The following is a 15850-nucleotide window of genomic DNA, read 5'->3' as shown; positions in this document are numbered from 1 at the left end:
GGATCCAGGAGGATGTCAAGCAGCTTCCTGGCGTCGCCAAACGAAGCCTGAGCAACACAAGCTCCTCTCCACCATAGAACCTAGAGAGTGGACAAAATATTTGTTTTTAGTTGACAGTTGCTTGGTAATGTAAATGTATGTTTCCCATGCCAATAAGCCCCTTTTGCTTGAATTCAATTGCGATCTGTCCCCAAAATTTCTGCTGCTACCTCAGTACAATGGAAGTGAATGAAATTGTGTTTGTAGTGATCACAGACTTGAAAAATTCTATATTCAAATAGAGTCCACAGCCGTGCTAGCTGCTCTTTGAGGCCGTACTTCAAGGGCGTAGGTTTCATTTCAACATTGGTGGGGTTACATATTAATTGGGGGGCCTCAGGGCCCTCCCACAGGACATTTTGAGCGACAAACACTTCAATTCCTGCATTCTGGTGAATTTGCACCAATTTCTGCCATTTCTGCATCAAATTATGGTGGAAATCTCTTCATTTTTGTAAAGGAAAACACAAAATATTTTGCAGAAAACACAATATGCATGTGACGTGAACGTTCAGATAGCCCCCTCGTTTTCAGCCAATCAAATAGATCATTTTGGAGATGTAGCCTACAGTAGCCTCTGGGAGGGCACATTCGAATGATCTTATATGACTTCACTCTAAAGATAAAGATCACAACGACATGGCCATCCGGATTTAAGCTAAATGTTGAGTGAGAGTGGTGTGAAAATGGTTGACAAATGCTGCTTTGTTTCATGTACGTATCATAACAACGGCTTGTATATCCGTATATCTTCCGGTTTCCCTTTTTGAATGACGAATACAGATTACCACCGCCTGCTTGTGTGGGGAGTGATTTCATCTCACGCTCGAGCAGAACGTACGTGCTAACTGACGGTCGGCTGTAGACTTTGTGGTGCGTTCGGGTGAAACTTTTTGGCCAAAACAAAGGCAGCGTGAGGTGACGCAACAGGTGGCCTTCGTCGCCACTAGGTCTCTGATGTCGAGTTGGTCTGTCTCCAGCTTTAGGCACACTGATGCTTTGGGCTCCTAGGGTTGGCATGCTAGCATGCTGATATTTAGCAGGTATAATGTTTACCACTTTAACTATCTTAGTTTAGTGTGTTAGCATGCTTACATTAGCTAATTAGCCCCAAACACAAAGTTCAGCTGAAGCTGAAGAGAATATCAGTTTTGTAGCCAAAGTGTTGGAGTGTTTTGACGTAAAGATGGTGCTAAATGAAAAGTCAGAGGATCACCAAAGTTATTACAATTCATGCTGAGAGACACATGGATATCTGTACCAAATTTTATGGCTGTCAAGCCAACAGCTGTCCAGACATTTCACTCAAAACCACAAACGTCAACCTCATGGCGGCATGAGAGGAAAAGTCAGAAGATGATTCATCTTCTGGGAATTATGAATGTTTGTAAAAATGCTCCAAATCATCTTGTTTGTAGAAATATTTCACAGGGTAAGTGAAATTGATGACCCACTGGTGGCGCTAGATGAAGTCATTAGGATTCATCTTCTGGGAACCGCGGATTTTTCTGTACCAAATTTCATGGCAATCCATTTGGTAGCTGTTAGTGTTTCAGTCTGGACCAAAGCGGAGTATGGACAGATCAACGGAGCCATGATGCCAGAAATGTGGCTAGAGATTCAACAACAATATGTCTGTTTACAGTTTTCTTTCGAACTATTTATCTTGGTAGAGAGTAGTTCTTTGGTAGAAAGTACACAAAAATTAAAACTGTTGTTTCTTCATGTTGTGAACGCCATAAACTAATTAGGGGTGGTGGTATGAATCTCTAAGCCTAATATGTAAAAGCTGGCCAAATAAAACCAAAACTATATGCATGGTAAGATGAAGGTAAGTGAGAAAATATGTTGTTTTATTATTATTGTTCCTTGTATTCCACCAACAAACATCTCTCACAGTGAATTCAAACCAAATGGCTTTCAGACACGATGAACGCGGAAAACAATATCCCTGCCAAGTCGGGATTGCCCCTTTTCCTCAAGAAAACCACAAATGTAGCAGATTAAAGCTACACCACACCAAGCCTGCCAATACCAACTAGCTTCATCTGTCATGTAAAGCCTTCTAATCCATCATTAGCAGAAAGTTAGCCACAAGCTTTTCTCCGCGCTGGAGTGCAACCACGAAATCTGCTCTGACGTGCTGCCACCAGGTCCGATACTCGTATTAAAACATGTGCATGGAAATTGTCTCATTTCCTGACAACATGCATGCCCCTCTCTCCACCTCATAAAACTTGTTTATCTCATTTTAAGTTCCTTCAATAAAAATCATTTTTTATAGAAAGTCTCCCTGCTCGTTTATTCCCAACAACTTCCTGTTGATCCGGTCCCACAACAAGTGTCACGCTGAGGGCACGCTGTCAGTCTTACTGTAAATCAGGGAGCCAGTTTTCCAGAGCACCATGACACACGGCACAACCAGTAATGACCACGGGGAGGGTCGTGGTGAAAATGGGGGTGAAGTGGGAGCAGAGCAGGGGTGTCCAGCAATGCGTCACCGATCCCCCGAGTGCTTTCATCTCCTCTGATAAGTGCCATACCTAATCAGGTTAAAGCAGCGCATGCCACGGAAGGAGAGGAAATTCCGGCCAAAACGGTAACGTATCTGTTCCGCTCTCATGCGTCGCATTCCTCCAGCTAATTAGGAGTAAATATCTGACCCCGGAGAGAAAACGTCCACATTAGTCCAACCAGTCAGTCGGTGTGGTCCATCTGCACTCTCTCTTTCGTTCTCTTCACCCTCCCCCCTCTTTCCTCTCCCCTCTCGCCCTAATTTGGCACACAGATGACAAAAAACATAGGGGAGTTCTCAGTAGGTTTCTTTCTTTCTTCTGCGGCTCCCCTCCTTTTTCTTCTCCAGCGTTAGGCCCCATCATTACTGACAGGCTATCAGTTGTTCTCATACCAGATTATCTACTGCCAACGACCTCCAGGTCACGGCACCGTGCTCTCTGCCACTTTCTCTCTTTGCTTTGCCTTTGTCGCGCCACAGATACACTTCAATGAGTTTTTAGGCTTTGCTGACTCCAAATCAAAGATACTATTGATCGGAGCTCCAATTTGAATTTTGGTAGTTTTGGTTAAAGGAGAAGCTTAGCTTAGTGTAGTGCATTATTTCTAAGATCACCACTGAGTTAAGTGATGAAATAAAATGTATTCTAAGAGAGAAATTCATCGCTGATGAGATAAAGTCAAGGCTTTGTTTTCATTCTTTTATTCTTATCACATAAATATGACTGAATTATCGTCTGACATTGAAAATGATGTCAAGATCTGCAGCCAGAAGGAGTTGTGAGCAGGAGCTATAGGTAATCTTTTCATCAAAATCAGAGTCAGAAAAACGTAACTATCCATCACAGAGTTATGTTAAATTGTCTTTGATATAGCTCACAAGTAAATAAAATTATCAAATGTTTATTTATGTGGTCTAATCCAGGATGGCAACGACCACATCCACATGGCTAGAGCATAGACCGTATCTAAGAAGTGGATGTACTCACAGTGATGTCACCCAAGCCTCGAGTTCGGCGTTTTGGCCATCGCCATGTTGTTTTTTTGCAACCAGAAGTGACACGAGAGGGTGGAGCTAAGTACAACCGAATGCTGATTAAGTCCTTTTTAAGGTGACCAAAAAGGTTATAATTAACTTTTATAAACTGAAAACACACTGTGAAAGGGTTAAAGTTGTAAGATGAAAACACGAACAACTCCCAGACCGGACAACGCTGTGGTAGCGACCTGTCAATCACAAAGTAGCCACGCCCTAAAGCATACCCTGCTTTATGGTCTATTTGAATCTAAATGGGGCCACAATTTACTAAATGAACATCATGCTTTACAATGTTTACTGAGGTAATAAATCTAGTGAGAAGTAGGCTCATTTTCTCATAAACTTCTATACAACCAGATCACAGGAGTCGCCCCCTACTGGCTATTAGAAAGAATGTAATGAGGATGATGTGAAACATATGCTATGACCTATACAGTCAAACAGCCAATAGAACACCTTTGGGTAAGTCTGGGGAGACAAAACCTCGCATTTTGTTGGGATGTAGTTTTTCTTTTTGCACAACTGGTCAGCGATGGAGTCTCAAAGCTCTAGTGATGATGATATTTTGCCTTTCATGAGATGATGGTGAGTTTCACTGACTGGCGTGTGTTTGTCGTGGGATCATGATGGTTGTTTTGTATATGAGCGAAATGACATCTCCGTTCTTGTTTCTGTCTGAGGTGTTACAAATGACCTCAGCTAAACTGATAATCAGACTGAATTGACATTTAATTTCTCTTCATTAATTCTTATATTTGAATCAATTGATTAATCAGACATGTGGATGGCATCTCAGTGGTCTGGGCACTGGGTAACCAAATGGCCACTCTCGAAGGCGAGGAGAAAAGCTGATTGTCATGGAGAGTGGTGAGTGCAACGTCAGGTGAAACCACAAGGAAATAGACTCAAACGCATGACACGGAGAGAGGAGTGAGATCTCAAAATAAAAAAGTTGCCAGAAACAGGTACGGTACACGGGAAGTCAGTTCAGAAACAAAGGTATCCAAAAATGCTGGGAAAAGGCAGAGTTTAAAAACACATTGACACTCGGTCTAAATCACAAGTACTCGATGGAACAAGGCTGGAAAAGCTAAGACAAACTGGCACAGACAAAGGAGAGCACACAAACTAAATACACAATGAAAGGAGGCTGATAACGAGGGACAGGTGAAAACAATCAGGCCTAACGAGGGACAGGTGACAGCAGGACTAACGAGGGACAGGTGACAACAATCAGGGCGGAGCAGACAATCACACATATGATGTGTGTTGCATGTCAAGAAAGTTGCAGTTTGTTGTAAAACTGTTGAAGTATAAAGACGACACACCCAAGTCGAGTAAGTGACGTCTCTCTGTATGTGTTTTGTTCTGGGATGCACTCACCTAAGCAACGGGTCTCGCTCGTTTTCTCTTCCCGGCTTATAAAAAGACCAGGAGTCGCTGGATAAAACACATCAGGTAAGATAACGTTTCATTTGTGCGTGGAACATAGGTAACTTAGCTAGCGCTATTTAGTTGGCTTGTGTTGGTGAAATATACTGTAGAGATGTAGTTCACTGAGCGGTTTCACAAAAAACTGAATGATACTACGAAAGACCTACAACCAACTGAGACTTTCTTGACTTGCAAAATTATCTTTTAAATTGAAAAATATCAAATGTGTAATTCATGCCGCGATTCAAACTGTATCAAAAAAATATTTGTCTCTTGCCGTTGACTACTGTACATATTTATTTTTACCATGGGGGACACCGGAAGGGGAGGGACTTGGCCTCTCTATACCAATATAAAAAAGAAAATAACTGAAAACAGCAAACAAGGAAAACATAACCGTAGAGGAAAGTGGGACATAATCGTTTAAAAATGGCGGTAATGGTGCATATTTTCAGACGGTTTCCTTTGGAAGGCATAAATATTGTTGCACACGGTTGTACACCGAAAAAATAGCATAAATGTGAGAGAATTTCAAAACCTGCATGAAGTGGGTGAGAATGTCTTCCGAAAGTTTCCGAACCTGTTCAACCATTCGAAGCAGTTCTGGTGAGATATACCTGCGCCTTTCTGTGGTGATAACTCGGATAATTCACAAAATAAAATGTGGACTCAGTAGATTGGGAAACGGCGCCAAAGTCCTGCTATGGCCTCAATTTCATGAGCTTGCCCTCAATCTGGTAACATCATCAAACTGACACAGGTTTGATTGGCCTAATGCTCATTTCTGATTGCAATATTTTTGGAAGAAACATCGCAGCTCTTATATTTTTTCCATGGCATGGAATTATCTCTTTGGTGTGCAAGAAGTGTGCAAGTATTTATCCACTTTCGTGAAAATTTGGACTTGGTGTGAAGTTGTCTGACAGCTCTCTCTGATGCTGTTCTGGCCGCTTGCGGTGGCCCAAGACCTTATTAAGACACTTCACATTGTTTCTTTAATTTGTAGCCTATACCTATATATCTATAATTACAGTATCCCAGGTCAAAACAACATGCAATCTTGTTGTTGGGCTTGTTTGTTTGATATCTTAATGTCCGAGACACAGGAGCAAACTGCAGGTAATGCTTTTCATTGAGTTTCCTTGGCTGACTTTGATGTGTGGTGTGTAACAGTGTGCCAAACACCACCGTTATTTGTTGACTTAGCCTTTCATGCTTTGAATATAAAGAGGAAATTAAGCAAGGATGAAATCCAATGAAGCCTGAAGTCCATTTGTATCTGACAAACATCACTTTTCTTCCTGTCAGAACTGTTGTGCTTTGTTGACTTCATCAACCTGCAGGGAAAACATGTTGCAATACACGTTCAGTCCTGACGACCGCGTTCAAAGAAACAATAACTTATCCAAAAATGATTTTCACGTCATTGTCAGCTTCATGTCATAATCAATTTCTGTAAGATTTTCCACGCTGCACTCCGACAGTTAAATCAAAACAGTCCTTGGTAATTTGGCTGCCTCCATTCACAGTCCCATGTATTTATAACTGCGCAAACAGACTCACTTTATGTCTCATCAGCTGACGTACGCAGCATGCCACACACATAGCAGCAGGAAGCAGGGCAGTGTAATACACTCAAAGCTGTTTACATTGCATTTCAGAGAGAGGGGAAGGTGCTCGAGAGGCACATCATCATCCTGACCCGTGATCCTGACCTGTGTGCAAGTGGATGTCAAGCCGCAGTCCACATGTTCCCAACTGGACCGCGGTCAAGAGCAACATCAGCAGGGGTTTGGCAGGAAACTCCAAGATTGTGATTGAGCTACAGTACAGTGTGTGTGTGCTCTCACCACCTCCTTTATGCAACGCTGCACTTGCGTGTCATGAAGCGTAAAGTTAAGCTCTGTAACAGCGAACAAGATGTAAAAATCATCTGGAGTATAAGACTCAAAAACCGTGTGGGAGTGACAAATGTTTCCAAGGCCGGTGACAGATCTCTGCGCATACAGAAGCTGTCATGATCCGTGATCGTAGAGACGGCGTAGAGCACCAAAAAAGGCTGCATCAACTCCAGTGTGTTAAACAAGGCATTAGTCAACAAGGAGGGGAGGACTGGGTGGTGATGATATTGCTGGGTTATGTAGCTGCAGCAGCATCACGAACACTAGAGTGTAGTAACCCACATGAAGACCACATTTGTGTGCAACAGCTAGCATTTACACCCGGGTGGCTCACAATGTTTTTTTTACTCTTTTCTTTTTTACTCATATTTACTCTGTGGAGGGTAATTAGCGTGCTGATCAGAAACCATATTTATTCCCCCGTGGTCAACCACAGCGCTCTTTCCACTTTGAAGTGTTTGCTGAGCAAAAACAACAACATCTAAATGCTTCCAGATATTAAGACGAGAACTATTCTCAGCTTGCTGTGACTTAAATCTACCGGTGAATGGGTGGAAAATATGGCTGACTGAAATAAAGTAATTCATATGTACACATGTGCTATATATGGACTACAATATGGACAGATACCACCTCTGTGGTGTTCCACTCCATTCATTTTCTATACTTTAATTATATCCAATTGTGGCCATAGCTGCTCATTATGTGAAACATTATTCAGCGTAGAAACACTTTAAATGTTATGATTTAGTTGGGAGGACATTTTACGCGTCCCCACCTAATAAATAATTACACATGTATAAAAAAGTCTTTCTTAAGATTTGGATCACCTCTGAGCAGCCCTCAGTCAGGAAATGTCTTCACTCTCAAACCTGAAATAGATGATTTTTTTTTTTTGAACACTGACATTTCATCGTTTAAGTTCAAACTTTTTAGCAAACAGTTTATTTATCCAGCAGTCATGGAGCAACATTATCATTTATTTGGAGTCATGTTTTTCGCCACCTGTCAGTAAAATCGATATTCACTCTCTTTTAACTGACTTGGTCTTTATCAACTCTTGAGGGAAGAATTTGGCTCTTAACCTGCTAAACCCACTATATGTTCACAAGTAGGGTGGCCAGACGTCCCAAAGAAATCAGGCATTACGAGCAGTTGTCCCGAATCCCGAATACTGTCCTGTTAGACTAAACTTACAGCCTAATAAAGCATAATACTCATTGTGAAAGATTATTTGGGTGTTGCCCACAGGTGGGCTCTGTTATGTCCGTAGCCTATATGGATTATGGCTGTTGTAGTTTTTATTAGCCCTGTACAGTAGTGCCGTGAATCGATTAACAACAACTTTGTGTTCAACATTGTTGAATTAAAATGGAGGGAAATTGAACCATCCATCGCTAATATGTCCTCGGGACCTGGTGTACATCCAGCCAAAAAGCAAAAATGTGGAATACCTGTGGAGCTTATTTTCATTTTCTATTCTTTTTTCATTTTTTTATGCCTTATGTTTTCAGGTTGTCTGTCTGTCCGTCTGTATGTTCACATGTCAGTCCATCCGTCCGTCTGTCCTTCTCGTGAACGCTTAATTCCAGGAAACAGGAGGGAAATTCTTCAAATTTGACACAAATGTCCACTTGGACTTAAGGATGAACTATTAGAAGTTGGTGGTCAAAGGTCACCATGACCTCACAAAACACGTTTTTTGGCCATAACTCAAGAATTCATCTGCTAATTATGCCAATTTCACACAAATGTCTAACAGGATAAAATGAAGAAGTGATGACATTTTGGACAGACATGGATATAAACTGCAACCTGACTGGTTGGCGGAGGCATACAACCATGAGGGGGTAATTCAAGTTCTTTCTTGTATCTTTATGTGTTGTGTTTTTACTCTATATGTAGTTATTGACACTCACCTCAAAGTCCATTTATGAGCTGTTCTGGAGCTTTCAATCACATCATATGATCTTCATCAGCATATTGACAGGTAAGCCCAGTGGTCATCGACTTGTAGATGTTCATGTTTTAATTTTTTCTGATAACTTAATAAGTGCTTCTTGTCAACTGTGGCTTACAAGTTGAATTAATTCTTGATATTGGAGGCAGAAGTTGACAAAACACCTCAAGGTCCATGTAGAAGCTGTTCTGGAGCTTTCGATTATATCTCTCGATCTTGATCAGCAGATGGAGGTTGGGTTTACGTTTGTGTTTCCAAGGTCAAGAATTAACTTTGAACCTTAATGTTAGTTATTGTTAACAATCTTTTAGTCATTTTCGCAGTTATATACAGTACATTGATACATTTGTTATCTAAAAGTGTTTCTTCATCCACTGCATCAATGAAGCACACAACTTTAAACACACCAATGCTAACCGAGCAAAAGTTAACTGATTTTATGGTAAAAATCAAAGCTTGTGAATAATCCACAAGTGCTGCTCAACGCACACACACGAACATGCGTACGCACGGGTCAGCGGTCTGTGGTTTGAGCCTCGTTGTAGTCAGACAGCATGATGAAGTGTGTAGAGACCAGAAGAGAAAGGAAAGAGCTTCCTGGGCAGTGATGTGTGACAGGAGATATCAGAGAACTAGCGCAGGGTCAACCGTCACTGACAGCCACCACACCTCTTGACATCCATCCGAAACCTCGGGAGTTGTGCTCAGCAGACATGGGTCAGCGGAGGCTGGAGACGTGCAGGTTCATCACCTCAGTGTGTGTGTGTGCGATAGTCATTTAGTTTTTGTGTGTGCAATCTTTTTCTTAGCTTGTATCCACACTATCTGATTCCCCGAGGAGCAGCGCCGGCTACCCAGGTGGTCCTGAGCTGTGAGGAGAAGAGTCAGTGTGTTCAGGTAACCTAAACCTTCACACCCCCTGCCTGCAGCTGCCTGATCTCCTCCCTCAGGAACCGGGGCTTCTTTTACATGCTCTGCGCTTTGTTCCCCACCCTGCACAACATTAGCACCACAATGACCTCCACAGAGAAACTCGAGTCCATAAAAACCTAATGGAGTAGGAGGAAGGAGGCAGGCCGGGAGGACGTGTAGCAGAGCACAAAAAAAGGATGCCAAATTTTGTCAGGTTCCCCTAAATTCTTGAAAAATTGGTGTTCATAGCCCTCAGTTGGACCTTGCGGGAGGGGTTTTAAGTAGCAACTGCGGGTTTTGATTTGGGCTCGAGCATTTTTCAACAGTATCCCCCCTATCAGTGGCGAGGGCAGGGGGAGAGAGGAGGGGACAGCCATGGCATGTAATAATGGCCTGTCATTTTTCATCAACATTCCCGGCAATGCATGACCCAGACTGGAGCCAGAACACACACTTAGGGAGCTGACACACTGCACAGAAATACATCACTTGGGTCACAGGGTCGACCAGCGTCATGATTACTGGGACCAGGAGACCCTGCGTATGCGTATGTGTGTGCAGAGTGGGGGGTATAGTCCTCAATATGATGGCTGGGAGTTTAAAAGAAAGCAGAGAGAGGATGTACGGCTTCTCCCATTCATCTCCATGTCTGCATGTTCTTCTCGTACTTTTATTCGTACCATCGGGATGCATTTCTTGAGAGAAAGTCAAGCACACGAGCCCTTGAGCTGAGGGCCCTCTGGGAGAGGATGGCTGCGCCACACAGACCCCCACACCCCGAAACCCACTCTTAGCCCCCTTCTCAAATTAGATCCCAGGTCTAATCAGAGACAGCTTGGCGTTGTGGGTGGAAACTAGCCACAAACCTCATCTTCAAACGACTGTTGGTTGCTGCGAGAGGCCCCCCTGTTCTGTTGACTGGGCAGGATGGAGCACTGTATGAGGCGCTCTCAATTCTCTTGACCACACAATGGAAAATGGGAGAGACCACACAACAATGAGTGATTTCCAACACAGCGGCTGACCTAAACCAAGTTTCTACTGGAATAATACTCCTGAAAAGAACAATATTCAATGTCATACAGTGTAATGCCTTTCTTTCTCTTGGATGGCAGGTAGGAGGTAGGAGAAATCAGGTTTGAGCAACATATTCTCACTCCCAACTCGTCAAATACCTCCGTTTGGTCAATGAACCTTGGCATCGGAGCCCGACACACGAGTACCTCTCTTGCGTTACTTTTGGATGGATTTTAGTTTCACACAGGACATGAGCAGAGGTCTCCTGGGTGTAAGTCTTGTGTTTGTTTGACCCATCCACCTACACTGCCGCGCTCTGAGTGGACTCTCACGCTCTTAATACTTCGCCACATGTTCTGACTGTCGAGTAACGCCGCAGGTGGGTTTTACGTACTGAGGCTTTGTCATGTTCGTCGGCGCACACGGCACCCTTTAGCATCGGTATGAAACGCATCGGGCGTTCCATTAACTACAATTTAAACCCATCCGCGGCAACAACAAACGAAACTGTGCCGGGAGTGTGGTGACGTAGTTTAAAGAGCGAACGAGACACATTGGGCGGGCAGCAGGGGGAGGTGGATGGGTCCAACAAATACAAGGCTTTCATCCAGGAGAGCGCTGTTTGTGTCCCGTACGTCATGTTACAATCAGCTGTTCATTCCTGTCCCGTGCTCACAACGTTCAGTGTCATTTTCACTGTACAAACATAGTAGTTTTAAGTCCATATTTTTGGGTATTTGGTCATAAACCAGAGTATTAGATACATTAAAGATATGACCTGATAATGACGCTACATGAAAAGTTAGGTTGATCAGCAAAGCTGGTACAATTCATCCTGTGGGGAACATGAGTGTCTGTGCCAAATTTCATGGCAGTCCATCCAATAGTTGTTGAGACAATTCACTCAAAACCATGAATGTCAACCTTACGGTGGCGCTAGAGGAAAAGTCAGGGGATCACCAAAGTCATTATGATGCATCATCAGAATATTTATACCGCGGCTCAATCTACCCAGTAGTTGATGAGATATTTCAGTCTGGACCAACGTGGCAGAGTGATGGACCGACTGACAGACTGTCATCGACATCCCTGGAGCCACACCACCCACATGGCTAAAACTCATTTGGTTGTGACATTATTTTAGCTGCAAAAGCAAATGGAGCCATTAGGAAACAAAACAAGCACACTGCATCCTGACGTGCTCATTAAAAAAATAGAAATATAGTGGCAGCCACGTGACCTTGGGAGACTCAGCAGTTGTCGAGGTCAGCACTAAATTAGACAGCAATCAGCCAACGATGAGCCCTCCTAACCCGCTGGGATGAAAAAGAAAGCAGGAGTGGACTTCTGGCAACCTCTCCTTTGGCAAGCCCTCGTGATTATCACTTTGTGTGGAAGCATTCATTTTGCTCTCAATTGTAAGACAGAAAAAAAGTCCATTCCCCTTATTACACTGGTAATGATAGATTGCTCTGGCTGAGAGCTCATGTCCGGCCAGCCGGCCTGCTGCGTTGCTACCTACACCACTGATGCCAGAGCAAATGGCTCCTTATTTAAATCTTGTCAAGGGTAAAATTGGGGCCATAGCTAGTCATTACAAAGTGGCACATAGAGTCTAATTTGGGTCAGGCTGTGGCGGCCTAAAAGCAGTGTGAGTACAGTTTTTACTACTCCCTATGTGTCTCTGTGAAAATGAAACAAATGTGCTCATTTCCATCAGTGACAAATGGAAATTTGTAATGGCAAGCACTCTCTCCCTAAGGATGTTTTTCTATTCTCCAACCAATAAACATTAAGAAACAGAGAACTCCCACCAGTCAGACAACTCCGGGTGGATGTGGATATTTTCATAACAACAAGTGAACAAAAGTAGACTTATTAATGTAGACTTATCCTCCATGAAGCAGCATCTGCTATGGAGAGAAAGCAAATGTTGCCGTCTGAATTCCTTTTTCATTAATAAAGACTCCATCTATAGCCAATCTCTCTTTCTCCATAGTGAAGTTATTAATGTTGAGTGCTCATTACAGCTGTTCAAACACTGGATGGCGGCCAAATGACCCACGCTCTATAGGAAAACACGGCGATCTACTCTGGCAGCGTGTGCCAAAGTAATGTGAAGGGGAGCATAATAACGTTTGTCATAACTCATAGGACACCGAGGACCTGCCGAGAGAGGCCTTCAAACCCAAACACTGTGTGTATGAATGTTTGTGTGTATGACACAAACCAAAACAGGCAGCTGTTCACACCAGGCCAGCGAAGAGAGGAGCGGATCCAGTGACTGAGGCCCTCCTCAAAGTGCTTGTTTCATCTGTTGAGGAGGTCCAGAGATCAGAGGGACAGAGAGGGGTGGGCACGGAGGGGAAAGTCTCTTATGGGCCCATGTCAGGGGCCAAAAATAGCGGAGAACGCCTCTCTCTCTGGGTCTCTCTCCCCTCTGTGACTCATCTGGAGTGCGGTAATTAGCAAGAGACGGTTCGCCACCATCGTGGCTGGGACCACACGGCGCATGGTGGTGACAAGGCCCAAAACAAATGCTCCTTGAAGAGGGACAGGGTGGCAGGGAAGGGGGGTTAAGAAGTCGGAGAGCAGGAGCGTGAGGATATGTCACACTTGGAACAGATTGGTATTACCAAATCCTTCCAAGGACCAGGAGGAAGCGAGAAGGAGGTGGGGAGGAAACCAGCACGACAAGAGGTGAGACAGAGAAAAAGTGGAGACGAACAAGAGCTGTCCCTCCCTGGATTTTCCACTTAGAAGTGAAAAGTGAAACTCCCTACTTTTCTCCCGAACCGTTGCTGCGTTTTCTCTCGATGGCATGCACTAATGGAGGTCTGTTCAGCAGCTAACCCGGGAGCTACACCAGGAGAAATCCCCAGTCGACTATAATGGGCTCAACAGGCTCTTGGACATTAAATTACACTGCCTGCACATCAATTAATTCACCTCCGTTTTCTCTGCAAACAAAATGGTCCATTCACATATCATCGCAGACCCCGCTGAGCAAATAAATGCCTTCATCATCTCCGTATGTTTTGAGTCAATGTTTTCTTTGCATTTTGAGTCATATTGATTTATGTCTGGACCTGGTAGCGTGAGTGTGTGTGTGTGTGAGATAGAAAAATAGAGAAGAGGAGAGAGAGAGAGAGAGAGAGAGGCAGACAGAGACAAGGTACTTTGTGTACATTTGTGATGCTACTGGAAATAAGCTATTAAACCTGACATAGCTCGCCATATAAAAACCACATAATATGTTTTGTGGGAGGGATTGTCGGGGATCAAAGACGGAGCAGCAGATATGAGTTTCTGTTCCTGGCTAGTCGAGAAGGGGGGGTTGTCATACCAGACATGGTGAGCACATACATTTCCTCGGGCCCCGGGCGTGTGCTGAGGTTCTGCTGGGTGGACTCATTACTCACTGTGAGCCCTGAGCCCGGGGTTGACGGAGGAGCCTGTGTCACACCCACCACGCACTGACCGTTGTGTAATCCCTCCCGGGGTTGTGGAATGAGCTTGTAATGATGACTGGTTTGATACAGCTTCACCCTCTCACACACAGGCAGAGATGCTCGGGAGGCATCCATGTAAACGAAGACTAAAACCTGCTGTGATGTAAGAGATACTGCCCTGCGAGAGCTTCTGTCCATAGCAGGAAACACTTAGTTGAGGGGGTTGTGTCTTGAAGGTAACCCACAAGTTGCGAAACCCCCACGAGATGGTTTAGGTTAGGCGTTGACCTTGAATGGTTAAAGTTCGGATAGGTCGTCGGGCAGCGAGTCTCGCAAGAGTTTTTGCACGTTTTTGCAACTTATGGGTTACTACAGTATCTAGACACGACTGTTCACATGCACACAAATCTGTAAAGCATTTAAAACTGAAATGTTGCAGCAAAATCAATGAACTCCAATGGAAAGTAAATAACCTTGCACAACAGCTGGATTCACACAGGAATCGCGGTATCACATATCACACGTTTGTGTCCAACACGCCAGACAACGGACCAATCAGCGTACTGTGAGGAGCTACTGCAGCTATGGGCGTGGCTTAGGTGTGTGTGACGACACAGAGAGGTGACTGTTCATTCTAAACAATAATGGCGGTTCCTAAAGAGGTTAGCGAAGATGTTGCAGTAGCATCAGTTATATCAGAACTGGAGAGTATTTCTTCATTGAATGAAGAGCAAAGTACGGCACTGAAAGTGTAAAGTACAGCAATGATTTCCCCTTCAGTTAGTTTTGCTTTCGTTAGTTTGATTGACAGATGGTTCATCCAATCACCTGCCAGGTATTTTTTTTGAAAGTGTCTGCCCTTCTCCAAACAGTTTCCAATGACGGCCTCTCAGATGGTTCTGTGAAACAAACCATCTGACAGGGTCAGGTTACGAAATAAATCTACATTAATCTTTTCAAGTTCAGCCTTGACAGTGCTGATTTTGAGGGAATAGAGAGCCGGAGAATCCAAAATAGAGAACGCAATCGTTCGCTGTGTCACCATACACTTTTATTTAAAGGTGCAGTATGTAGGATTTGGCGGCATCAAGCGGTGAGGTTGCGGGTTGCAGCCAACTGAAACTTCTCCCGTGTGCCAAGCATGTCCTGTAGGAGAACTACAGTGGCTGATGTAAAAGTGTGAAAATGTGAATGCCCTTTCTAGAGTCAGTGTTTTGTTTGTCCGTTCTGGGCTACTGTAGAAACATGGCGGCCGGCTCCGTGAAGAGGACCTGCTCCGTATGTAGATTTAAACGGCTCATTCTAAGGTAACGAAAACACAATTCTTATTCTCAGGTGATTATACACTAAAGAAAACATACTTATTAATATTATATTCCATTTCTGCCAATAGATCCCCCTAAATGTTACAAACTGTTCCTTTAACCCTCCTCTGTTAGAATATATACAGCTCCACAAACTGAGTGGCTCGCAGACAGTTATGTGACGGAGTCGATGGTCTTTTGAATTAACTGCGCGAAGTTATTGTCCTCCCAACGAGATAACTGACAATTAACACGTTCAAGTATGCCACTTTCTGGTG

Source organism: Sebastes umbrosus, chromosome 3 (genome assembly GCF_015220745.1).
Source record: "Sebastes umbrosus isolate fSebUmb1 chromosome 3, fSebUmb1.pri, whole genome shotgun sequence".
NCBI lineage: Eukaryota > Metazoa > Chordata > Actinopteri > Perciformes > Sebastidae > Sebastes > Sebastes umbrosus.
Note: the sequence above shows the minus strand (reverse complement) of the source record.